Consider the following 27571-nt stretch of genomic DNA (forward strand, 5'->3'; position numbering starts at 1 on the left):
CGTGTTAAAGGCGAAATATTTCTGATTCATGATTAAGGGCTTTCGGAAAGGAGTCATTTTATCAAATTAAATTTTATTTACGTCAAAAATTACCACGAATTCATAAATGTATCGCTCAGACCTGAGCAGAATGGGCGTAAGAATTCAGTGGGCTTCAACTTTTTTCTATAAAATTTCGTTACAATCTTTATAATAAAAATAGCCTGAGGGCGGTTGCTACATTCCCAATCTGTGGTAACATTAAGAAAGTCGTTAATGCTTTAGTAACATATATTACTATTATTATTATTAGTCTTTTAAATTTTAACTTATATATAAAATTCTCGTGTCATGGTGTTAAACTTTGAACTCCTCCAAAACGGCTTGATCGATTTTCATGAAAGTTTGAGTGCATATTGGGTTTTATTAGGTCTGCGAATCGGACAGCATCTATTTTTCATCCCCCTTAATGTTAAGGGTGGTACACACGAAATTTTATTTTTTTATTTTTTTGACATTGTTATTTAAATTTGTTTGATTATGAGTCAGCATTAAAAAATACATACAACTTAAAATTTTCCGCCATCTACGATTAACAGTGACTTTTGTATCGCGGTTTTAATATCGACAATACAACGTTTGCTGGGTTAGCTAGTAATAACATATTTGTTTTCAACATTTTCCGGAATCATGTTGTAAAGTCAAATTGTCAATCAAAATTGGTTACAGTAAAAATAGATTCGTTCTCCATTTCTATCTTGGTGTATCTCCGTAAGAGATGTTCTTCTCTCTCGCTTCGTTTATCTATACGCTAGTATATAACTCTGTAATACGAGCCATCTATCTTCAAAACTCTGTAATTGAGGTAACACCGCAGTTTGATTAAAGGGCATAAAAGATTTGAGAGTATGATGCCTGTATGAAATAAGATAACTAGTTTATAATTTTTCTTTCTTTAGTATAGTATCTTTGTAACGCTTTAGATTTAATCTGTAATGTTACCTTGCATTTTTGTATTTCAATAAATAAACATTAACCCCCTTATTCATAATAGTCTACTAACTTAAAGCATTGCTTATTCCCACTCTGTCTTCTTCTATTGACCTAAGTCAGAATTAGAAAAAACACTCCTAAGCGGCTGTTTAAAGTTAGCGGACCATTATGAATAAGAGGAGTCTTTGGTTCACTGTACTACTTAACTCATTCTCGAATGTACGCCCTTAAGCCTTATAATTCCTTCGATAACTTATAAATATCATATAAATAAAACTGTTATTAGGTTACAATGCTTAAGTAGCTATATTTGGCCAACCTTATAAACAAAAACATAACGTCAATTTCAAACAGCTGCCTCTCATTATTTATAAAGTAGAGTATTAAAAAGTTATTCTTAATTTGCCTAGGCCATGCATTCCATTGTTCGAGTCTAGACCGGTTGAATTAAGTTGAAGGTACACAGAGTATTATATTTGTCATACTAATTTTTTGCTTATTGTAATGACTGACAAATTTCAAAGTACGTATATGTACGTAGAAGTGACGACAAACTAGATGTAAATGTTATGATGCGATTTAGGATATACTGAATAGATATCAGATCAAGAGTATGAAGAAGAAAAAGGCTTTAGTAGTGAGTAGAGTTACCGGAAGTAGCTAGATGAATAAATCAGGGCTGTGACAAAATAAGAGAAAATCTTACCGCTCCTTTAGGAACTGACTGCCAAAAATATAATACAACAAATGTATTTCCTTAAATGCCTCTATTTAGGCTTGTATAAATTAAATAATAAAAAAAAGGTTTCCGAATAGAACCTGAGATATTTATTGGGATTCAATAAGGACTTGTACGATATTAATTTAAAAATCAATGCAAACATGGATAAAAACTGAAAAGGTATTTTACGATGACACTTATTGTTGAAAAAATCACTTAATTAAAAAAATAATAACGGGGGCGACACAGCGACTGTAAATTAGTAATTGGAAAGAACATTATTTATATGTTATATAGACTCTTTATTATAGAGCATGATATAACCCTATATTCTTATCGCTTGCAAAAACTATTTTATTTTATTTTAAGAAACTGTACTACTCCCACACTCTGCCAAAATTTAATTTCAGCTATGTACCTGTAAATGACGATAGCGGTTTTCACACAAAAAGAAGTGGTCACAATATTTAGAGAATCTATATATATAAAAGAGAATGTATGTTTGTATGAGAATGTTTGTTCCCTAATAACTCCTAAACTATTCGACCGATCTCAATGAAATCTTTTGTAATAAATTTGTTGAAGCTCAAGGAAGGTTTATATATATAATTTATATGGCAAAACAATGTTTGCCAGGTCAGCTAGTATAATAATAAATGTTATCTTACTTGCTCCTTGGAAAGTTTCATATTTATTTGGCAACAAGTTATTGTAACGTTTTACTTTCATCAATAATAAACAATTCAATCATATAATATGTGTAAATGGCCTAAATTTGTAAAAAAAATTAGTCTCAGTGTACCCTCACCTTAAAGGCAGTACGATTTAGTTTTTGTAAAGTCCTAGCTGATTTGCATACGCCCAGTGCAAGTGGATTGTTTCTCATGAGACGAGTTTCCACATTTGGCAGATAATAACTCGGGAAAGGTCAATAAGATTACTATAATTATGTTTATTTTTAACATACTTGACTTGGATATATCCACGTTGGCCACTATACACAAACTGGCCACTGTGTCTTTTAAACTTTTGGGATTATATTGGGATACCTCATAACAGGAACGCTTTCGAAAACACTACCAACAAAATGTATACAGCTCCATAGAGAGTGGGAGGCTCCTTTGCACAGGAAGCCGGCTATATTATCTGTACCACAACGGCTCCTATTTCTGACCTGAAGCAGTTATGTGTAAACATTACTGTGTTTCGGTCTGAAGGACGCCGTAGCTAGTGAAATTACTGATCAAATGAGACTTAACATCTTATGTCTCAAGGTGACGAGCGCAATTGTGGTGCCACTGAGAAATTTTGAATGAAAATATAACGCCAAATTCAATAAATTTTCAGAATGACTTATTTAATTTTCCGAAACAACTCGATGATCTAATAGTTTTTCGATTTGTACAGTTTCAGTTTTTTTATGAAAATGTCGAGCAGGACGTTCAGCTGATGGTAATTGATTCGCCCTGCCCATTACATTGCAGTGCCGCTCAGGATTCTTAAAAAGCCCAAAAATTCTGAGTGGCACTACAATTGCGCTCGTCACCTTGAGACATAGGATGTTAAGTCTCATTTGACCAGTAATTTCACTAGCTTATGGCTAGCTACGGCACCCATCAGACCGAAACACAGTAAAGTTTACACATACGCCTATTTCTGCTTTACGGCAGAAAAAGGCGCCGTTGTGATACCCATAATCTAGCCGGCATCCTGTGCAAAGGAGCCTCCCACTGGTTTTTGTTCACGTACCAGCTACCGAGTAGGTATTGAACGATTATTATTTTTATAGTACCTACTTAGTTCCGACATTATTTTTTTTTTGTGATACGAGTATTGTGTAGTCTAAGGGTAACGGGCGCAGTGTACATCGGGGTCATAATAATATAATATATATACCCTACCATAAACTCCTTCGAAACGGCTTGACCGATTCTCATGAAATTTTGAGTGCATATTGGGTAGGTCTGAGAATCGGGCAACATCTATTTTTCTTACCCCTAAATGTTAAGGGTGGTCCACGCCAATTTTTTTTTCTTAATTTTTTTGACATTTTTTTTAATTTGTTTGATTACGAGTCAGCTTTAAAAAATACATAAAACTTCAAATTTTCACCCATCTACGATCAACAGTTACTTTTGTTTCGCGATTTTAATATTGGCAATACAACGTTTGCTGGGTCAGCTAGTAATTCAAGATTATATAATATCAATTCAAACATAACTGAATCAGACTGATCTTAAAAACTAGACATTTGCGAAATGAACTTGCTTAAAAGTATCTCCGTTAGAGATGTCTTCTTTTTGTACGCTTTGTTTTTGTATATTGTAAGTCAAGTCCCATCACCATTGTTACGTATCTCTTCCGGGGGTAATACGTCACAACAGCCGCCAATCACAGCGCGTCTTTTCATGGGACGAGGGTATAAAACAGCGGCTTCCGGCTCATTTAATTCAGTCTCGTGCCAGATTTTGGCGAGATAACACGTCCTGAGGATGCCTCGTGTAGAGGCGAAACACGTGTCGAATTGTTTAAAAACAAATATTGGCGGAACACTAAAGAAAAATTAAATCATTTGTATAATTATGGATTTCCGCAAAGTAACGCCTACTTCAATAAATTTTCTTAAATCATTTGTATATTGTAAGTATGATCAATAATGTTTAACTTTTATAAGCACCTACTTACATAAATATTTTACTTTGATTTTAAATTAATTTAAAAAAAAAATAAGAAAACTTCTACGTAGATTTAAATAAAAATAATAGAATAAGAAAAATTAAGTATATTTTCAATTACAGTAAACTTAGTACAAAAATCTTAGAAAACTAATGCACGCTCCGCTACCAATCACGCCATTTTATATCATCCCCTCTCCTCTCCTCGCCTCTCCCGCCAGTCTCCTCTGGTGCACCCTTCACCCCTCCTCCGATTACCGCACCACTCCACTCCGCCCGTTACAATATATTTTTATTTAAGTCATGGTCGTAAAAGTAATGTATGCCACTGTACATAATCAGCCATTGATACACTCTAGCTGTCTATTGTGCCGCCAGCACTCCTGCTACAGTGGCACTCACCAGCCTAGCGAAACTCTGTAAGAAAAAGGCTCAAGAAAGTTAGCCCCCCAGATTTTTTTATTTTTATTTTTTATTTATTTTTTTATTACATCGTTAGTTCGCCATTTGTTCTTCATTGTTCTCTATAAACATTTGTTTGTTCTCGATTTATTTATTTAAAAAAAAAATTGCAATTTATTTAAATTGGTTAGGTTAGGTTATGTTAGAACAGTTAAAACAACGCACGAGCCGAGCGTAGCGGGCCGCGGCAGCGGCCGGCGAGTGCCAGAACCAAATAGTAGGCGTTTCCCCCCATTAACAGGGGGCGGGGGCTAACTAAAGGGAATGTTTTTAATTAATTGTTTTTAAATAAACAACAAAAGAACAAACAATTATTTATAGCAAAGAATTAAGAACAAACTACGAACTAACGATATGCGATATTGAAAATTCAAAAATAGAAAAAAAATTTATTTTAGGGGCTAAGTTTGATGAGCCAAGAAAAAAGCGATTCACTCGATTGTATTTTCGTGCAGTGATTGATAGATTGACAAATGACGCCTATAATCTTGTAAAAAACGAACATAGCCGAAAACCACTACGTTTCTAGCAACTGTTCGCTTTTAAACTTAGCCGGATTATACTTCGTCGCCAATCGCCATACTGCATTTCAAACTTATGTCAAATCACTGTAGGTTTCATACTAAACTCAATTTCAATTTTTACTTAGGCAATCCCGCCTCTAATTACGTAGTATTTACATCCTCTTTGCTGTGTACTGTATGGTGCCATCTGTCAAAAGTTTAGATGCCTAGCTTTTTATGTTTATGAGTAAAATACAGTGATTTTAATAGAATTATCGTTGATTACTATTTGGTTATGTAACTTCTAAAAAGGAATTTCACAATGTTAAACAAGTTATCATTTTCTATTTAACATTTATATTTGCCAGGCAAAGTCAATCAGCTTTACTTATAGGGCTGCTAATTTTTAATGTAAATAAAATTATACAGATTAACAAAAAAAAAAGCTTAATTCAGTTATACATCTAGATAGACTGTGACAGCTGTGAAAACGTAGAAAAAAACTGAGGTGACAGTTAACCTGTATTTTGAGCAATGCATGCACACTAACACTAAGTGTCATACAAATCGCGAGTCTATCGTATCCTGTCACGCACACTAAAGTAATAAATCTGTTTTCATAGGTTGTTTAGCAGTAAGAGGCTCTATTTACACAAATAAATTATCTAAGAAAAATATTACTATAATTTTTTTAAGCTTTTGAAAGCGACTTTTCCCTCCAATAACTTGTCCCTTATAAAATATTATCACATGGCTGATCGTGGCTGTTTCAGAAATCCCTCACAAAATAAATTATGTTCAACAAATAAAAAGTATGTTTTTGTGTTATGTTAAAGAGAACGGCTGGCATATGTAGAAAGAGTATTTAGCGTACTAGTGATAGCATATAGCCAGATTTTCCCAGTTTCCTGGATTTTCCCCCACAAACCTTATGTTTTTTAAGCATAATAAAGTTTTATCCCTCAACACGTAGATAGGGTTGTAGAAATAAGTTTTCTGATACCTACATATATAATGTTTAATTGTAAATTGCTTTAATTAGTAGATTTTAAGTAATTTTGTATATATATTTTACCATCAAATACAGAAATTTGGAATTTGATTTTTTTTTCTGTAAGAGTTATAGAATAAAGAGTACAATAACCTGAATTAGAGTACAGTACTCAATTTTTTCACGGCTGACAACCCTAGCTTCAAGTAATGAATAAAACATTCTCCACTATATTTTCTTAATACATGTATCACGTAAATCACAGTACACGTCGCGCCTATGCAAATAGGGGCCAAAAACGAATGATAAAAGAAATATTATTTGACAAATCCGACATAAATATGGCTTACTTTGTATTCAGCGGGAATCCAGTTTCAATATTAACAAATGATATTTTAACCTCAATTGCAAAGTGATTGATGGATTATTTGGTAATGGAATAAAATTCCATTTATTTTGTCGATGACAGTAGGTACTTCAATATAGAGGGTAGATAGAAACTAATATAAAAACTTTGAGTTTCCAGAAAATACAGTAAAATATATAATTACTGTGAAAATAAATAAATGTTTAAAATGCGTTTGAGTGTAAGAGTTACAAACGAAATGTTTCATGAAATAGTTTTATTTGTAGAGCAATTTTTTTTAAAAACATATCCTGCTATGTTCGTTCTTCTCAGGTCTGAGGCATCGCTCTTCATTTTTATAACCATATATGAATAAAAAAAATTGTGTTTACTTACGTTAGAATTTGAACTTTCTTGAACAAATAAAAAGGGTACTTACCGACAGTAATTAACTTCAATCTTAAGATCATTAACGGCCGTTTTCAATGACGTATCTCTAGTTACGGATACATTGCTATCACCGTTTAATGACAAGATCTTATCTATCCATAGTTATGTCCAATATAGTTATAGTCCAATGCTTTATGTCGATAGGTTATTGAAATGTAAGAAAGTGTAAAAGGATAGATTTATCTTACCTCTAGTAAGTTAAACTAACGATAGGCAGGTTATTGAAAACGACCGTAGTTATACGTTAAGAATCTAGATAGATATCTAGACAGAAAGAGACTATCTAGACGTATAAATTATCTAAGCCTCAAACATCAAAATAAAATTAAAATAAAAAAATAGCAACAAAATTTTATTATACATAAATCACTTTATCACTAACATTCATTATATTATATACATTATCATTCACATACATATATAATTAGAAATCACATACAACCATGTATATTTACGTATAATCTTATTCTATAGCCCCATTAATATAAAACATGTGTTAAAAGATTCATTAATATTTGAATATTCACTTTGAATATTGTTACATAAAAGTTTACTCCATAAAAGTGTATAGTCTCCATTTTAGTTACCAAGATAATTTAAAAGACATTTAAAAATACTAGAGTATAGGGAACAGAAATTACAAGTTAAGCGAATTTGAAAATAATTTAATGATATAACCGTGATATTAATGTAAACTACCATAGTTTTATAAATATACTTATGTCGAAGGCTTATTACAGTATTGAAGATTACGTAAACGATATTACAATATGGAATTAAATAGTATTATAGTTATTTATTTTATTGATTTTATGGTTCAGCCTTGTATTGTTTAACTGGTTTGCATAATTTTAAAAATATGTATATGTTTAAACTTTTGTGTAATTAATATGTATGTATCTGAATTGTATCTTTTGTGATTGACGTTGACGAGCAATTTTTTGATTTTATGTCAATAAAATATTTTGACTTTGACTATATTTATTTACCATAAGGAGTAGAATATTGCAACAACACTTGGTAAAGCTTATCATGAAGCTACATCAGTTCGTAAAGGGGCTTTGACATGGGGATAAGAACTGAAAAGGAACTCTTAAAGAATGCTTGATATATTTCACAATAATTCCCATATATTAAATAGAAAAATAGTCCGCACGTTCGTTTCTCCCTTTAACATTATTTACAAATAAAAAAAATATTGAAGTAGGCGTTACTTTGCGGAAATCCATAATAATTATACAAATGATTTGAGTTTTCTTAAGTGTTAATTCTCTCGAACAAGATTTTGACGAGACAACACGTCCTGAGGATGCCTCGTGTAGAGGCGAAACACGTGTCGAATTGTTTAAAGACAAATATTGGCGGAATTAACACTAAAGAAAACTCTCAAATCATTTGTATAATTTACAAACTAAATTCCTGACTACCAGGAGATCATAGGCCACTGATAGTTCGCCGCTGACATAAATACCAATTAGTCACCACAACAGGCTTGAAGCCCGATTCTTTATTTGTTATAACCAACGTTATCATGTAGATCTCTATCTATTAATGTCATTGTCATATAAATGGCCAATAATCGGATAATTTGTGGGAATCCGTTATGATAATGAGCAGCCATTTTGAATTTTTTCGCTCATGTTTCCTGATTAGTTTGTACGGATGCTGATTTTATTAATAATGTTTTTAACATAATCTATCGATTTTATGCTTAAGAAATAATGTCGTTGTTTACACGCGCCATTATTGACTTTAATAGCTTTCAAAACTATTTCATTTAGTTTGCCTTGTTCGTGTTCTGTTTGTGCCTGACCTAGTAGGTTATACAAATTTTCTCCTTGATTGATTGATCTGTAATCTGAAACAAACCTATCTGGCGACAATACAATAATGTTAATTCAGTATCATTGGTAATACAAGATGGCTGCCATAAAAAAATGGTGAATTATTAATTATTTATTGGTGAAATGAACATTATATAGGTAAGTACTTATCTTAGATCATTTATACGTCTAGAAAGAATATGAAATCTGTGAAAACGTCGAAAAACATGAGTTTATAACTAACTTCTATTTTGAACAATGCACGCACACCAACACAAAATGTCATACATCAATCGCGACTGTAAGACGTAGCTTGTCACGAACACTAAACTAATATGCCTGGCCTGTTTTATCGGTTGTCTAACAGCAAGAGACTCTATCGAGACGTATAAATAATCTACACTTAAAATATTACACAAAAATTTCGAATCCAATATGGCTGCCATCATGCTATTAAGTTTACCTAAGTAGTACTGTTATCTGTACCCTAATGTGATATGATAAATAAATTTATATAATGTAACTAGACATCATAATATCACTAACAAAAATAACATTATCAAAGGTTTCGGACTTTAAGAAACATATAGAAGAATGATATAATATTATGTTAAGCATCAAATTTTATTTAGATAATGACGTCATCTTTGGTTCCTAGCCGAGAATATAGTAGATACAGAACTTTTTAATTATTCACGTAGGTTTTATTTGCATGTTTGTTTGTAACGTAATATAAAACAAAGAGAACAGCACACGAGATCGCAAATCGGACACAACAGATATAAAATCGGAAAACACTTCGATAGCCAGTTATAAAACTTCGTAAACATTACTATCCAAACGCCCGCTAAAATGGCGCTTTTATTTTTTTATCGTAAACATGAAAAGGAACTTAATTATTCAGCCAATGTTTATTATTGGCTGTATATTTTGCATTATTGTTTAAATAATAATATGTTAGTTTCTTTTATTGACAGCTGTCAATAAATGACTGGCCTTAAGTCGGAAAAGTTGTTGTAGTGGTGGTGAGTTTTGACCGAGAGTGGAGACACGATCGTTTTTCTTAAAGTTCAACATCAAATCAATGAATTATGAGGTAAATTTAGAAGAGGCACTGGTGGCCAAACGTCACGAAGACACGAGTGTTAGGGTTCTAACTTCTAAGTTTCTTCTCCACTTCTAATATTACAATAGATAAAAGAATACCTGAATCGGGGTGCGAGGTCAATTATGTTACATCGAGTTATTACAGTTTGGTAATATCAGGATGGGATATTTGGACCACCTTACGTTGTAGTTATTGTAATTTTTGCTGATTTGCGATATTATAAAACATATAAATGGCCTAGAGTGGATCTTTAAGTATGTTCTCTCATACCAATCATCTATTGAATATTTTTTAAATTATTGTTCATTCAATGATTAAGTACACCACTCAAAATTCGTGCCAAAAACTTTATGTGCGAAAATATTCATCACTGGTTCTCATTTTTTTTTTTGCAAGACTTGACGATTTTTACCGTCTTTAACGATGATACGGACGCCTTCGTGTTCGAGTCCGACTCAAACCTGAGCAGTTTTTTGTTTAATAATTCTTCACAAACATATCCATCGAAATTTATTATTGGTCCAAGAATATAGCTACCAACGGAATTTTAATCTGGAACCTATTCCTACATGGATAATCTCTAAAAAAATCGATAGTGGGTTTATGATGAACCAGATAAAGATAATGAAGATAAACAGGTGAAGGGGGGAAATGAGCGCCATTTTAGTTTCCTTCGTGTCGGCTGAGTCACAAGTAAATATTTATATAGAGAACGTTGCTCGCCAAATGTTTACCATAGACAAACTACATTTAGACATGTCCTTTGGGAACAGAGAAAAATCTCGTTGTACAATTAAACTTAAATCTGATGATTGCACACCATCAATGCAGTCAGTTTGAATTAAGTTAATTTCTTAAATTTTATCTTCCTTAAATTAGTTTTAATTAATTACAGGTAAGTTCATGAGAAATACTATGACGTTGTAGCGGGGTTACGATTGGTAAATAATGATAATACTAACTATTGTAAAATAGATTTTCATAGGAATAGTAACTGAACGAGCTGACGGCACAAAATACAAAAAGTGACATCACCACAGAACCACATGAGTAGGAGCGTATCGCGATAAGACTCTTATCACATCACATGATAGCTTTTACCCTGACACTTAGGTGGAGATCTTTATAGCGTACATAGACCTAACTTACGTGAAACTTTGCCAAGTGTGAAATAAATGAATATGAATGAATAAATGTGCAAAAAAACCCGAACATTACTTTATGCATTGGGCCAAAGCTTAAGCCCAGCATAATTTCAGCTGTCTAATAACAATAGAAACGAAATAAAAGATAATTCGATTGGTGTCGAGACACATGGCCCGTGGGGCCCAGAGGCGCGGAGAATGTTCAAAATACTATCTTCGCGCCTCAATAAGGCTACTGGAAACCCAAGCGCTGGCAGCTATTTCGGTCAACGGATCAGCCTTGCTATCCAACGCGGTAATGCTGCCAGTATTCTTGGTACGCTTCTACGTAATGATAGTTTTAATTTTATGTAGTCGTAGTATTGTTAATATAGTTATAAGATTTGAAAGATAATACTAATCTTATACTCAGCTAAATTTTGGGTGAGTAAAGTCTAAGAACACTTTATTCAATAATGCCTTTGATCTGTATCCAGAAGGTGTATTCATAAGTCCCGGGTTCAAATCCCGGTAGGTGCAAGCATTTATATGATGAATATGGATGTTTGTTTCCGAGTCATGGATGTTTATATGTATTTATGTATGTTTATATGTATTTATATATGTTTAAGTAAGTATATTGTATTAAATATATCGTTGTCTTGCAACACAGGCTATATATGCCTAATTTGGGGCAAGATAATTTGTGTACAAAGTGTGTCAATATTATTATTATTATAAGTAATCCATTATAAATAGTGTTTTGTCACTGTCTCCTTAACCGTACACAAAGAGACAAAATGCACTTAATGATGGATTACGTGTACTTATTTAAGTTAAGAAGTGACGAGATGAGCAAGAGGTTCTGATTACAATACAATGCATGGCTGCTCAGGATTCTTAGAAGACTCAAAACTCTGAGCGGCACTGCGATTGCGCTCGTCACCTTGATGTGTCTATAAGCTGGACTTTTACTGTGGCCCGTCTTACATTGGGCAAACCGCTTTAGAATGGATCTGCCGGGAGCACAATAATCTTTCCAAAACTACTAGTGTTGACATCCACGCCTCCTCCCCTCAGCATTACAAAAAAATATTGCAGCAATTTATCAGTGCAGAAACCACATAACTTATGCTTTGTTTTGATTTATATCCAAAATTTAATTTTTAGTTTTTTTTTCACTTGTTCACTTCTACATTATAATAGTATAATACAATATTTTTTCATTCTAAACTTGCAACCCCGCACTTGTGCAACTCAAAAATGCATGCTGGTTTGCCTGTAATTGGATTTACGCCATAATTTATACTTATTTTGTTATTTTTACTAGCACGTTATAGTGTATATCTGTTGGTGAACCTAAATAAATAAATAAAATAAACCAAACGCAACATCTCAAGCTGACTTTAAGAACACATGCATGTTTGCAAAAATGTTTGCAAAAGAGAACAGATTTTAAGAATTACATATTTGAAAAGTACATTACCAAACATTTTGTACAATGGTGTGGAAACCTTCGTGTACTAGACATATGCGCACTTGACAATTTTTTTTTAAATTTATAAACGAAGTCGTATTTATCTTTCACTTCGATAAATATTTTTCTCAGTCAGTCGACTAAAAAAGTAACATAATGTAAGGTTTGCCGTAGCATCATGCATGGCATGTCTAAACTTTATAGCTCTATGTTGCTACATCATAAAATGCATTACGGCGTATTAGCGCGTTTAGCATCCGAGTGCCGGTATAGGACCGGGCCGGGTAAACAACTAAATTCATTACCGGGCCATCTGACGGTGCCTTAATGACGTGTCATTAGACTATTGGAGCCTTTAAATAGTTTCTAACGTTTTTCGATTACAACCAAATTGATTTTTGTTCTGTTGTTAATCATTATTTGAAGAATTTGTTAAGAATTTAATTTTATAGTATACTAGCTGACCCAGCAAACGTTCTATAGCCGATATTAAAATCGCGATACAAAAGTAACTGTTGATTGTAGATGGGTGAAAATTTGAAGTTGTATGTACTTTTTAATGTTGACTCATAATCAAACAATTTTATAAAAAAATTAAAAAATAAATTGGCGTGGACCACCCCTAACATTTAGGGGGATGAAAAATAGATGTTGTCCGATTCTCAGACCTACCCAATATGCACTCAAAATATCATGAGAATCAGTCAAGACGTTTCGGAGGAGTTCAATGTTTAACACCATGACACGAGAATTTTATATATTGGAAGATTATCATGATACAAGTAAGTAAAGTTGCTCACTATACACGAGGCTGTGGGTTGCAGTAATCGTAAATCAGCCGAGTGTCTAGTGAGCAAGTTACTCACGAGTTTCATACGCACTTTTTCAACATACTTGCGAGAAAAAAACAAACATTTATTGCATAGCTCCTGGCGTGGTGGAAATGGCACGCAAGTTTTTTTTTGCACGCCCCAAATATAATTGATTGATTATTTTACTAAGCTATTGCATAGATTCTATCGCGGGCCTTGAGCGTGGAGACCGAATCCAGAAATTCCGTAACGAAAATAACCTAACACCCCACTTACTAGATGTATATAGATATTTCGCCATAATCGTTACAGCTGCCGTGGAACAGCGGTTATCACGTATGCTTATTGTGCAGAAGGTTCGAGCCTGGGTACGTCTTTATTTTTTTTAATTTCTTTATTTTTTTTATCACGTTTTTTTTAATTATTATTATTATTTACATTTCTCCGAATCCAAATTTGGACGAGGTAGAGCATTTTATTCATCGAACTTTACTGGAGTACACAGAAGAAGGGTCGATAATACTTGGTACAAATGTTAATAAATTTCCACTTATTTTGGCTGGCGATTTGAACGTCAACTTTGCTAATAAATAATCAGAGCGGTTGACAACTTTTCTTTCGAAAATTTTGAATTTGAAAATGAATAATAATCCACAAGAATCCACAACAAAATATGGGACCACCATTAACGCGGTATTTTCCAGATATTTAGAAGATATCAAGTCTGAAACTTATGTTTCTTATATCAGTTACCATAAACCTTATAGTTTCAATGATAAATATTCCTGAATAACCTACATGTATTGTTAGATAATAAAAATATTTTGAACAATATTAACTTCTCATTTATTTAATAAAAGAAAAGGAAAAAAATACTGCATAAATAAAATAAATAAATAATTATAATTGTATAAGTTGATAAGAAATGCTATGCAATAGATTTACCGCGGCAGTCCCCGAGTGCCACACGTCTTTTTTCTTTATTTAATTTATTTTATTAGGAAGACAAACATGACATAAATAGGTTAAAAAAAGTATACATCTATTTACCATTTACTGTTTTTGCTATGATTATTATCTATAGCCATACAGGCTATTTAAATAATTTTAGTGATATTGATATATTTTGTAACAAATTATTGTGAATTATATGTAAGTTGATTCGCCTTAATTAGAGACACATATATTAATTCCAAAAATGTTATAGTTTGAAGAGATAATTCTATTATGCTTGTGTGTGTTATAGTTCCGTTTATGGTCCTAACTCGATTTATTAGGGCTTATTTTACGTGCGTTTTGGGTGCTGGAGAAGAATGCTCGGTATATCGTCGACGGAATTCCGAACCAATGAGTCCAGTCTTCGGGAGCCCGGCAACAAACAGAGACTGTCTACTACCGTACAAGCTCGCATTCTCACTTTCTTCGAGCATGTATCGCGACGTGGAAGCGACTCCATAGAACGCTTAATAGTGCAGGGTAAAGTTGAGGCAACTAGACCACGTGGCAGGTCCCCGATGAGGTGGAAGGACCAAGTGAGGCAAGCTGTCGACGGTACTCTGCATGAATACACGAGAAGAGCGGCAGTTCGAGACGAGTGGCGTCGCATTGTGAAACTACTACTAACCTCGGCGTGACGACCACGACCACTCCGACAAGAGTGTAACGCCGAAGAAGAAGAATTTCACGTGCAAGTGTCTTGAAAATAATATTAATATTAAACGCAGACTTTTTTATTTTTACTTGCCTTTGCCTATCGCGCAATAAGTAGAACCTATGGCACTGAGCATGGGTCCTCCATGGGTTCAATCCTCACCCTCCACATAACAATGGAAGAACAAAAATAGGGAGTGACAATAACATAACATATTGCCATAACGTGAGAAGAACTGATAAGAAACTTCCAGACCATCTTTTAAATCATTCAACAACTTAGCCTATTTAGAGGCTGTTTCACAAAGTACATATAAAGTTACGAATAGGCTTCTTGATACTTATCTATCGAATATTGTGTTTTTGGTTTTCAAATTCATAAGTAGGTATGTATATTAGGGATATCTTGCCTCTCAGAATTATTGGGTTTTTCAAGAATCCTGAGCGACACTGCATTGTAATGGGCAGCGCGTATGACCATCAGCTGAACGTCCTGCTCGTATCATCCCGTATTTAAAAAAAAAAAACATAATATTATTATGAATTCGAAGGGCATAGGGCAACGCAGAACCGATCGTCATGGAAATCTTTGGGGGGAGGCCTTTGTCCAGCAGTGGACTTCCACTTTATGAAATGATTATTATGATAAATTAGAAAACCGAAAATACATTGGTAGATTACCTAATTCTCCAACGATGCTTCTTTAAATATATAATTTTTGGAATCAGTTCCAGAATCCTGATGTAACATCAATTAAGGATGGAAGGATTGACGAGAAAAAAGTAATTGTAAAATTGTTTTCACACACCGAGGGTTCCTTACATGTTATTAGGTACCTAGTTACAAAAAAGGGATACATTTTTTTTATTCTTCGTCATAATTCGAAAACTAGATGATAATAATAATTAAGAACCTGTTTACGCTTGTGCCACTGAAGACCTTTCATATGATGATACCCCATACGACACCCGTGTATGTCACAGCCACTTTTTTCCAAAACTATAAGAACTATACTGTTGAAACTTGGTTAATCGATGTATTCTGTGAAGAACACAAAAATAGAAAAAAAAAACATTAAATTTTGGCGGTTCGCTATACTTAGAACTGAAACACAAATTTTAATATCATTCTTTTCTAAACTGAATAGTTTGGGCGAGAGACACACTTCCAAAGTGGTGAAATGTGATCCCCCCCCCCCCCCTGTAACTTCTAAAATGAGAGAAGGATAAAACTAAAAAAATATATGATGTACATTACCATGCAAACTTCCAGCGAAAATTGGTTTGAACAAGATCTAGTAAGTAGTTTTTTTAATACGTATAAAATTATGAGAGTAATTTTACCTTTTCTATATAACTTTTATATAATGTTACATGCTGCTCTGAATCCTTCATGAGTGAGTCCGACCCGGACTTGGCCACTTTTTTTATAATTTAATTACAAATGTATAGTTTTCAGACTTTTTCCTATACTTCCATAAGGTGGTATTAATTGTCAACTTTCATAGTTAGGTCAAAGGAAAATAAAACTATCCTATAAACTTTGATTCCCTTGAGAGTGTCGAAAGATATTACATATTTTGCCCCATAAACAGCCGTATCTTTCTATTTCGTTAGTTTAGAAGAGATTTTCTAGACACTGTAGACTTGAGTATATTATTTTAATTTCAACTCGATACCTCCGACACACGCTCCCGATACAAACGATCTTGATAGACAGACAGAAGGACGGACAAACAATAAAGTGATCATATAAGAACTAAGTTTTTTCCTTTTTATGGAACGCTAAAAAATTGTAATTTTCAAGAATAGTTATACGAAATAGATAACTCGTTAACGATTACAAATAACTTAAAAAAAATATAATTACCTTTAATATTCATAAATCTAATAATGGGAGCAGAAGTAAATTAACTAATTGAACCGTTAACTCAGCATATTGTTACAGTTTTATTACACTGTATAAAGAACCCAATATGTCAGTGATTTCATTAAATTCTCAGTAACAGACCACTTTCTCGAAGTTGCAGTACTTGCGGTCTTGAGTTGATATAGCACAGAGAAACAAGAACTTAACAATAATAACGAATAGTCAGAATTATGAGCCTTATTGTCATAACGTCTGCTTGATGTCGACGGTGCATTTGATTGGTGATTTTTGATGTACAGGGACTTGACGTCACTGTGATGTCACTAAGATTTTATTCCGCTTAGAACACAATAATGTAGGAATAATATGTCACTTGAGGTTTAAACGGACGATACCTTTAACCTCTGTGATTTAAGAATCTTCAAGAACCTAAACAATAATTTATTAGTTTTAGAGATCTCTTTCACATCTGGAAGTACAAATACAAATTTAATTTGTCCCAAAATTTATGAAAGATGTTGGCAAGATATGAGAATTGTTGATAAGAGCTCAGATCTCGAGAGGACTCGACAGACCCATATATTTGGCGCGTAAATTTTGGTACAAAATAAATTTTAATTTATTTTAATTTTTGCTTCTGTGATTCCTCAGGTGTTGTTCTTACATGTTCTTCTTGAATGTGATCGACGGTGATCACAAAACTATAACAAATACTCCTCTTCAATAAAAAAATTGTACGAAAATCATCTCAAATAAAGAAAAAGAAATTTTAATACATTATTTTATAGGATGGGTATTTTGTTTATTTCTAAACCCTTATAAAAGTCAATATTCGCTATACAGACGTACTGCCCAGAGCAAATACTTCGAATATAGTAAGTTATACTGCCACTATGATTATATGATATGATATGATTTTGATTAGTCCGTACACATAGAAATATATTTGTACATGCTTATAATTATATACGAGAAAAAAGATTGCATTATTCATAAAGTATTATATTAAATAATTAAAATTATGGTAGACTTGTGGAGGTGCGTACTAAATACAATTGCGTACAAATTTAAGCTTCGATGACTTATTTGCACAGGATACCACAGGGTATAGTGGCGTGTTCTTGTGCCGTAAGCAGCAATTTTGCAAGCATTATTGTTTCGCTTTAAAGTGTCAGCTTAATGGGCTTAACAGACCTAAAACTTTGTATTTGAAAATGACCACAACTGCGATGCCGCTTACTATTACGTATATGTCTAGTTCATATCAACACTTTTTCTAATATTTTCTCATCAATAAAAAAATAAATAACCACATAGCTCTTTTAAAGCAATGTAACCGATAAAATCTTTATGTTCACTGCACTCACGAAACCTCAATGTAAAGACTAACGAAAATAAAAGCAGAACATGTAGACAAGTCACAATTTAGCTATGTTGAAGAATATACCATATACATTGTACGGTTGATATCACCCAAAGATACCAATAATAATCATATCAATCATAAATAATCGAAAGAAAAATAGCAATCAGCTGGAAAAGTTATTGGGGCCTAAGGTAAGCAATGAAGGGCAAAATCAATCAAAAATATGGCAACAAAAAGAATTAATGATTACATTCTAACAATCTTAATAAATGGAAAACAAACATATGCCATAACAAAAAATACAACTAACAGAATTGCTATTGGCCAACGAGCAATGGAGAGAAGCATGATAGCATGATAGGAGGAAAGGGGGGGGGGGGATAGAATAGGAAACATCAACATCGAATAATTTTAATTGTAAAATACCTATAAAACAACAGTACAGTACTCTTTCTAAACATAATTGTAAATCTATTGTCGTAATAAAAGGCTTTATTATTATTTGTATAACCTACTTAAAAGTAAATTAGTTTTGCAATATTTTTTAATACTTAGCTCTGTACGCTATAGACTCTGTGGTTGCGGTCACGACGCTGGCCGCTCGTTATCAGACACATTATCAGCGCCGCGCCATTGTTACGACTGTTGTTGCACGTGGCGACGCGGACGGCGACATTCTAACAACAATTTGTTGTGAGAACTTGGTGACGAAACCATTACGATTTAGTAAGAGGGACTTGACACTAAAATTAAGTAATTTTACTTCAAATTAAAGACATACATAATACGTCCCAAAAGTCTTTTCGTATACAGTTTGTAATAAAATCTTTTTGGTTGTACCTACAATGTGTATCTGGCTGGTTTTGATGATATCAAAATGTTTACCAATAATAAAAAGAAATAAGTAAACTCTTAGATTATATAGACCAGCCTAGCGAAGCTCTCTCAGAAAAAAGCGATTCACTTGTCTATATGAAATATGCAGTCATTGATAGATTGACAGATGACGGCTATAATCTTGTAAAAAATGGAGATAACCGACATGCACTACGTTTTATGCAACTGTTCGCTTTCAAACTTAGCTGGACTATACTTCGACGTCAATCGCCATGCTGTGATTACTACTATTTCAAACTTATGTCAAATGACTGCACGTTTCATACTAAACTAAATTTCAATTTTTACTTAGGCAGCCTCGCCTCTTATTACATAGTATTCACATCCTCTTTGTATACGTAAATAAAGACTGTGAAAGGTGTGTGCGTCGGAAAAAATTGTGATTGACTATTATCCTCTATTTTGAGCAATGCACGCATATCAACACTAAGTGACATACAAATCGAAAGTGTACAATCAAACGTAGCTTGTCACGCAAACTAAAGTAATAAACGTGGCTTGTGTTCATCGGTTGTCTAGCAGTAAGAGACTCTATCTAGAAATATAAATTATGTAAGAGTAAAATGTTGTTTTTTTTTTTTCAATTATTGTTGTAGTTTCTCTCCAAATGAGTGAATTTAATGAAGAAAAACATTCGATACACTTACAAAAATACCAAAAAGAAAAAAATGGCAGGAATTTTTATATCAAACATCTCGCCCTGTTAAGAATCAAATTGACACCATTTTTTTTAATTTGGAGCAAGATAAACATATCAGTAGTTACGACATAGCTGAAGAACTGGGGATTGACCACAAAACAGTTTTGAACCCATTTGTAGAAAGGTAAAAAATTTAGATCTCCTTTGTCCTGCACAAAGGAGATCTAAATTTGGGTGCCAGTGAAAGAAACCAATATCGAATCACAAAAATTCTTTAGGCGCGTTAAAAAAATGATGAAAGTGAATTTTTAAGATGCGCGCGCATCCCTGTAACACAAAAGTAACAGGCTGAAGTTGGTTCCTAAAAATTTTTGGTTTCTTCGTCCATTAGTAGGACAGGCAAACGGTTCAGGCCCATACAGCCGTATTCATTATTTAATAATTAATTGTCAAAGCTGTCTTTGCAAGATTTTTACAAAATTATTCTTTCTAAAAACTTTTGCTTCGTTAGGCCGAAGAAGTATCTATAATTTCTTGCGTACGTGCATAAGTGCACCCACACTTTTTTCATTAAAATGTAACCCTTTGATCGTGAGTCCAACTGGGATTTTATCGGTTTTATGAACGACATACATTGTCTTGAAAACACCGCACATAAAGAAAATTTATTGAAGTAGGCGTTACTTTGCGGAAATCCATAATTATACAAATGATTTGAGTTTTCTTTAGTGTTAATTCCGCCAAGCATTTTACGAAGACCCGTGCCAGATTTTGGCGAGACAACACGTCCTGAGGATGCCCCGTGTAGAGGCGAAACACGTGTCGAAATGTTTAAAGACAAATATTGGCGGAATTAACACTAGGGAAAACTCAAATCATTTGAATAACCGCACATAAAGTTGATTCTCCAGTTTCCACGTACAAACACGTGGGATAAAAATTTTTTAAAACCCATCATCACATATCGATGATATTCAATACTGTCAAGTAATAATTAATTGAATATAAAAAATTAGTTAAAAAAAAGCCTTTATATCTACTGCTTGCACAGTTTTCACAAACACAACAATACGGTAAGATTAATAAGTAGTTGCCTTCCCTTAAACCTTTCCAATCCACTTTATCTCTGGCTCTTCTTACCTAGTCCGGTCCAACTCTTTGAGTAAGAATATCACGACATCTCTTTTGTCTCCCTCTTTCTCTAGAGCCTTCCCATGGTATCCATTCCGTAGCTCTTCTTGTCCATCTTATATCGTCTAATCTGCATATATGTCCTTATTTTTAATTTAACAATTCATTTATATGTTCACATTTAAATATATGAACGCCAATTTTTTGGCGAATTGTGCTATACTATAATTAAAGAACAATGAAACGAAAATTCATGCAAATAAATAAATTTCATTTCATTTCTGTAGCTTGTGGTGTGAAGACGGAATTCGGCGGCGGGAATCAACAGCACATTCAGAAGAATGATGCAGCTCTTGGAAACAGTCCCCATGATAAATGTCTGCTAATATCTACAAAACGCCAATCTCAACCTAGCCATTTATAAACTACTGAATTCATCTTTTAGCAAGCGAAAATTCACTACTTGTACACGGCCACATTATCTCTGCACCTTGCTGGAACATGAACACCTCTCCCGTCCCCCTTTCATCCCCTCTCGCTCGTCCTGTTGGATCAGTACGGTTTGCAGTTTCATTATCGTTACGTACAATGTCGCGATATTTTGATGCTATCACTGATTTGTTTTTTGTAGTTTTCATTATTACATTTTTACATAAAAACAGACTTCTGTTCTAAAAATATATATAACTAGCTGCCCCGACAGACGTTGTTCTGTAGATAGTAAAAAAACAACTGTTTTATATTTCAAAACATCAAAAATTATTTCGTAAATATGCTCCCTGTTGTAAGAATGAAATTGTTTCACAGCGGAACTGTCAAATCGTGCGTCACTAAATTCTCTCATAGAAAATATGTCCATACAAAACAAATATTGAAAATAAAAATATTTATGGATCCCAAATCGAAATAAAAACTACCCTATCTCTCAAGTTGGACCAAACTGCACTCCATGAAGTAATCACCATTAAAATCCGTTCATTAGTTTAGGAGTCCATTGAGGACAAACATTGTGACACGAGATTTATATATATTAAGATGGAAAATAAATAAATACTATTTGTACTTAGCCCAGATTCTTTCATTATATTTCATTATTATTAAAATAATAATAATCATCAGCATCATAACACAACACTTTTACATCAATCAATAATATATAAAAAGTAAATCGTAGTTTACTTATTAATAATTACATCCCAGTGAGATTTTTTTGCACACCGTAGCAAAGCAACGATGTGACGTCATAGACGTTAGGTCCAAAGATAATGTTACCAGATAGTAATTAGGATAAAACCATCGCAAAAGCGGTTCGTTTTTGATGTTCAGGCTGCGGCAATCACTAGCTAATACAAGTACGTGAAACTGGAAGCTACCGTAAGAAGTAAATGATGGATAAAAAGGTATAAATGCTGGAAGCAAAAGGAGTTTGTTAGCGGTAAGATGCATTACTTGAGCCACAAAATGGGGCTATTCACGTTGCTACAGTTTAATTTAGAATTTTCTTTGACTAACATCACGCATGTCAAAATAACACATATGAAATGTAATTTTTTTTTTCATGAAACACGGCATTCGAACATAATTACGTTCACAGTTTCATAGTAATATTTTCTTACCGATTTTCTAAAATTAACTTATCCTATTATAACTCCTATAATAACGATCTGTTAATAAAATCGTGTATTATTGTGTAAAATGATGTATTTTGGCTTTGTTCAATTTTTTTTTATGAAATTAAGGGACGAGACGAGCAGGACGTTCAGCTGATTGTAATTGAGAAGATAGTTTTACGTTTAAGTTATTAATTAAGTTGAAAAAATATAAGTACAATATAATGTTGTAAATTTAACCATCTACTGTAAATTGTACGTTGCATCGTTCATCTTTTCAACTTTGTCTACCTTCGAAGTTGAAGTAGAAAAAACTCGATTGCTGTAGCAAAAAATGTATGCAATGTGTATATGAATATGTATAATATGATACAAAAATTATAATATTATTTTGCTTAAATTGTGACTTTTAAATAGTTAATTATAGAAATTGATAGAGAGTATAGATAGAAAGAGTATTAATAGAAAGCTGATCACCTGGGCTCCCTCTAGGAATTAGGGACCTTCAAGAGAAGAGCATATTTCCACCTTAAACACTGGCAACGCATCTCTTGACACCTTTTGTTGCGGATCTCTTGCCACTCCCCATCCCGTGAGCCTTGCATAGTAAGTTTTTCCATTTGTTTCCAAAGCGTGATTTTGCACGAATATTACAAAAAAATATTAATGACTTTTAAAATATATATAAACTATAATATCCATTGATGACATAAACAAATAATAATATATTCAATCAATCGCAAGTTATTGTAGATAGTCTTACCGTGAATAGGCCGCGCTATCAATTCCCTTAGCATAGTATCACGCATGAATAAACTATCAGGTTTGAAAGGCGATGCCATGTATGGTGCTAAGATGTTTGCGTATGGTTATATCAAGATGAGATAGCGCTAATGTCTACGGGACTTGCGATAATATCCGTGCCGTGAAAAGCTAACTTATGTATATGTAGATCAATCAGTTACCGAGTTTTGATATAAATTGTAAGCAATTATCTTAATCTTTGTCTTAATATTTATAAATCCGAGAATGGATTTTAATGGGTATTAATCCTTTTTTTTATTTATTTACATATATCTATTTAAATTTTTTTTCCTCTATTATATCTGCAATCAGTCCCCAAATTATGAGCAGATGTGTTGGACGTCTAGGATTTTGTCGAAAGAGGAGTTCATCGACCTTTCTTCCACTTAATTTAAGTCCAATTCGACTATGCTATTTCGCCTGAGTCTCTTTAGGTGCTTTAAAGTTAGTAACTCCACTGCCAATTGGTTTGGGTGAATTGCTAGGCGATCTTTGTAATTTCTTCCTTTATTGTTTGAAATTTAAGTTCATTGTTTTTTAGGAACCATGGGGCATTTGATAGATTTCTAAGGCCATTTTTGGCTCTCTGTATTATTGCAATGCTGGAGTTGCATGCTGATCCCCAGAGCTGGATACCGTAAGTCCAGATAGGCTTTACAACTACCTTGTACATAAGGAACTTGTTGTTTAGACTTAGGACTGAATTTCTTCCGAGCAACCATTGTAGCCCTCGATACTTATGTTTGAGTTGCTCTCGTTTCTTTTGGAGATTTGCTTTCCAAGTAAGCCTTAGATCTAGGTGCAAACCCAAGTACTTAACAGACTCATTGTGTGGCAGTGTGGCGTCTCCTAGATGAACAGGTGGACAGTCTTCTGGTCGGAGAGCGAAAGTAACGTGGGTTGACTTCGATGTACTAGCTTTAATTCGCCATCTCTATTTACATTTATTTAGTCGTCAAAAGTTACGTCTATCGGCGAGATGCGCGCATTAATTTTATACATACTAATAACCCTAATCATTTACAAATATACCTAACATAAAATCAAGATGTTCTTAAATTAAGGTATAATAATGAACGCTGCGAATAACTATATTATTATGATATATTATATTTCTTTACTTATTACCTAATATTATCTAATAATACATTTTTAAGCTTTTTCTTAAGTAATCCAATCTTTATCTCGGGGGTCTGTCTTAATATGTCTATATTATTATATACATACATATTATATGTATCTATACGTTTACCGTAATAGTTTGATATTTTATTATTAATTAGCTTTTGTTCCCTAACCCTTCTAGTATTAAATTTCTTATGCAGTTCATAGAGTGCAGCTTAGTCCAACTTGAGAGATGGGATAGTTTTTATTTCGATTTGGGACCCACAATTATTTTCAAGCGCAGGCGAGAGGTGAGAGCGGGTCGCGGCGGGACACCGACTCCAAGATAATAATAATTATTGTAACAAGAATTATATTAATTAATTAGATTGTATAAAATAATGCAATTGCTTTTTCCTTTTAAGTGAATATTATATCTATTGTTTTGGAATACTTTTTTGAAGTCAGTTGTTTTATTGTTAATTTTATTTTTAACTTAAAACTAACGAAACTACCTTTGAAGTATATCCTTTCCAATAAAGAAGGAATTATCGAAATCGGTTGGCATATTGAGTCGTCCGTTAGTCGCACACATACATAAAGCAAATTAAAGACTTTTATGTTTTTTTTATTATAGATGCATTTGTCAGATCTGCACTAAATTGCAATGGGACACGGGAAGCACCAGCTTTCAAATAAAAATAATTATCAAAAGGTCTGAGGTAACACACATAGAAAAAAACACACCGACGACTTGAGAAGCTCCTCCTTTTTTAATGTCGGTTAAAAAGTATATCTTAGTATTGTTGAAGTTTTCTTTGATCTCATTTTAACAAACGTCAATGTTGATGTTCATTACGCAGCTATGTGGGGCTTTTGGTATTATGACGAGGGGAGCAATGGCGTCCATCTTACGATGCGTCATGCTCGTGAACAAATGCTGCTTTGGGTCACGGGTTGACCCTGTCATCGTCCCGAAGCCTCCTTTTTATTTATTTCTGTTGCAAAAAATTCTGAAATTGCTATTTTTTTTTTATTTACGTAAATATACAATTATTTTAATATTATTTAATTAGATTATTTATGAATTTATGATTATATTTTATTGTTTAGCCAGGTCAGTTAGTGTAAGAGGAACACAGGGGAAAGAGGAACACGAGATCGTAACTCATAAACTATAGAATTTAACTATATGGTGTATCAGTCGATAAAACAACACGGTAAAACTAATCAAATGGTTGGTAACAGATGTCGCTACGATGTTCCACAGCCGAAAAATTAGTGTAACATTTTGGCAGTTGTAAAGTTTAAGAACACAAGTTGGCTGCATGACTTTTATTCGCGCCAAAGTATTGGAAATTATAGTGCTAAGGATATTTTCAATGAAAATACACTAAGACATAACGTTGAGTTTTATTTTTACTTTGATATTCTAGACCAAAACCTGTAAATAATATAAGTGTCACCAATTTCAAAATCATAACCTCAAAAAACTTTGTTAGGGTAAGAGAAACGGTACTTACGGGGAAAGAGAAACAGTATGTTCCTCTTTGGCGATATCAGGGGTGATAAACATTATGATGTTTTAATAATTTCTAATAACATAATGACAAAATTGTCTCTATTGGTTTTGTTTTGAGTTGACCAATTTATTTTTCAGGGCAATTATGACGAAAATTTATATAAAAAAATCTAATAGGGCCGCCTATACTCAAGAACATTTAAAATATGCTGTTGATAAGAAATAGACTGATTTGAAATATTGATCTCTTTATTTGCCATTGCTAATTTATTGTACCTTATTAACAATGGCGACGTTTATTTAGTTTTTATTTTCATTTCTTGTACGAGACTGTCTAACAAATAGACTAAGGGACTAAAATACATGCAATATATTGATTTCTAAAGGATACCTATCTATCATAAAGTTTATAGTCTAAATTAACCTAATATTAATTAAGTCATTTTTGAAGATTGATATTGATTGTTAAAAGTTTTTGATTTTTGATTTATCCACCGTGAGAGAGAGAGTGGGTGGTTTTTACTTTTGATTAGCTTTTCTTTTCGAAATTACAGACAGACAATTCAATTTTTATTTATTTGTTAGTTTTATTTATTATTTTTATTAGTATAGATTATGTGTACTTTGAATAATAATTTGAAGAAAAATAATTCGAACAACTAACAACTTTTTATTTTTAATTTGTTATCCCTGAATGCCCCTGATTTGAGCGTATATGTTTCACTTACCCCGAATTTGGTATTTCTTTATTTTCTTGGAAACTGTGCCTTATTACAATTACTTTGAGATCTGATTCGATTGAATAAGTGTTACTGAATAAGTAGCAGTAGGTAAATTAAAATAAACATGACATTCTCATGGTCGATGCTGCCGTAAGTATTCAATGCTTTATGGTTTTTAAAACATAGAAAGTTGATAAACAAAGGTCACTTAAATGTATCTCAAAATTCTTATAAAACATTATCTGTTTTCCCTAGAGCTCGACACATCTAGCTAAAAACAAAGTATGTTCCTCTTACCCTACCTGACCTTATATAAAATAAAATCACTGTTGGCCAATGTTTGGTACTTTATTACCTAGCTAATAAGAGATGTAATGTGCTGTAGATTTCATGAAATAAATAAATATGTAAGTACCTATATGGTACCTGGACAGTAGTAGCAAAAATAAAATTATTGTCTTTTGTAAAAAATATTAATGGAACGTCTTTAAAAAAATATTATTTAACAATAGTAGGTAGTTACTCCATGGGTTACCAGGGGGCTGCTGGAAATCAGCAGCTCAAAACAATAGATTAGACCCGCTAAGGGCTCTTACGGGCTGTCGATTGGTTTTTTATGGAAGAGGACAAACGAATGTCACCTAATGCAATAACATAAGATATTGTAACAACACTTGGTAAACGTCATGACACGAGGAGAAGAACTGATAAGAAACTCCCAAGAACTGATAAAAAATTCTCTTGCAACACCAGAGGAAGCAGAGTAGAAGGAGTGTTGCCGGCCTTTTAGAA

This window comes from Leptidea sinapis, chromosome 23 (genome assembly GCF_905404315.1).
Source record: "Leptidea sinapis chromosome 23, ilLepSina1.1, whole genome shotgun sequence".
Taxonomy (NCBI): Eukaryota; Metazoa; Arthropoda; class Insecta; order Lepidoptera; family Pieridae; genus Leptidea; species Leptidea sinapis.